The following is a 1,808-nucleotide window of genomic DNA, read 5'->3' as shown; positions in this document are numbered from 1 at the left end:
AACTCCAATGCTCAACAGCTCTTGGAGGGTCTGCAACACCCCTTCTCCTCCAAGCCCTAGCCTCTTTGGAGAGAAATTCTGGACAACCTAGAATGAGCCCTTATGCGGCTATTTATAGGTTTCTCTTAATCAGGCTTCTTTGAGCTTTTAGGGCTTTTTTTCTTCTTCTTGATTTTCGCCAGCTCCTCTTGATCAATTTCATTTTTCTTTGGATGCTTAATCCATATCTGAACTCATTAATCATATCTGAATCAAGTGGGGTTAGTAAGTTGGAAAAACAATGCATATGAATGATAACCAATATGGATTAAATGAATGTAATTGATACTTTAATGCTCAAGAACTCTTAATAATTGATGACATATTTAGAGTCATCAAAATCGTTTCTCAAAGTGGAGGTGAGCTCCTCTAATTTCTGGTTTGTCTCCTTGAGGCCTGCTTGCAGCTCCACCTCTTTTGCATTGACCTGCAGCACTCCTGCCCTCTTTGGCTTCAGATTTCTTCCATTCTGGTTTGCTCCAATCTCCTGCAGATCAGTTTCTGGAACTCTCTCCAAAATGTCAAATACCTCATCTTCATATGCCGTATAAAATGTTCCACCGATGGCTAAATTTACCTTATTTTTCATGAAGTCTGAAAGAGATTCATAAACAATTTGGGCTAGTTGGCAGTTTTCAATTCCATGATGAGGGCATTTCCTCATCAAGTCATTGAACCTCTCACAGGTCTCACTAAATGCTTCACCTTCATGGGGATGGAAATTATGAATTTCCCTTCTATAAAAATGAGTTTTGGAGAGAGGGTAAAATTTCTGCAGAAATTTTCCCTGCATCTCATCCCAAGAATTGAAAGTGATTCCTAAATTACGATACCAAGAGAAGGCTTTATCTTTTAAAGTTAGAGGAAAATATTTCATTTTTAGAATTTCTGTAGACAATCCTAGAACATTTTGGGAAGAGCACCTAATGTGAAAATCATCTAAAAATTCTAAAGGGTTTTGTGTAGAATGTCCATTAAATTCAGGTAAAGACTGTATGAGAGCATTGTCATACCTGAACATTATACCCTCACCTATGTTCAGATTCACGTCAGTTTGCCTCAAACTTCCTGAGGGTGTTGATCTGTCCAGCTTGGTTCTTCTTCTCTCATGCTGTTGACGTCCTTCTTCTGCCATGTTTCTCAGCTGATTTTCTGGTTGTGTGAATGTAGATTCTGGAGTGGAGTCTCTCGCACGCGCAGCGTCCTCTGCAGATCTCTCACCAGCCTTAGATCTTGTCACTACCATAGACTTCAGAAGAATGTTAGAAGGACAATGAGCTGAGGATTTTCAATTCCTGCAGCTTTAGGAAAATGAATCAACAATAACTGAAAAGAATGAAATTACTACTGTAATACCATGCTCCCCGGCAACGGCGCCAGTGATATCCTCAATTTCAGTGATTTTTTACTGGTTATTTACGGGTTAGTCATGTGAGGAATTGAGCTATTCAACAATAAAAGTTAACCTCACAGCCTTAGGGCGAGTAAGGTGTCGATCCACAGAGAGCAGATAAGACAATTGCAATTCAGTTCACTTCGGTTTCTAATTTTAGATTTCAATATTCAGTTTCAACAATAAGCTAAAGTATTCTCAGTAAAATCTTGCAGAGTAGTCTTTTAGAAAACTCAATTCAGCAGAATCTTCAATGAAGAATTTCTTCACTGAAAGATTCCCTCCTGCCCTTTGGGGCAAATGCACAAGCACCATGTGGGTGTTCCTGCGCGTGCGCGCACCTGCGCGGGCTGCTGCCTGCACGCAGGCTTGCTCG

At 40.2% G+C, this 1,808-nt stretch overlaps 1 non-coding gene across 1 annotated transcript; it reads left to right on the top strand.

Annotated features, from left to right (window-relative positions):
• Window positions 1-677: 677 nt before the first annotated feature.
• Window positions 678-786, top strand: LOC144700323 (small nucleolar RNA R71). The gene has a single exon (XR_013580705.1). It is a non-coding gene; the product is annotated as a small nucleolar RNA R71 (small nucleolar RNA).
• The last annotated feature ends 1,022 nt before the right edge of the window (window positions 787-1,808 follow it).

The sequence above is a fragment of the Wolffia australiana genome, chromosome 2 (assembly GCF_029677425.1).
Source record: "Wolffia australiana isolate 7733 chromosome 2, ASM2967742v1".
Classification (NCBI taxonomy): Eukaryota; Viridiplantae; Streptophyta; class Magnoliopsida; order Alismatales; family Araceae; genus Wolffia; species Wolffia australiana.
Note: the sequence above shows the minus strand (reverse complement) of the source record. Positions and strands in the feature narration are given on the sequence as shown.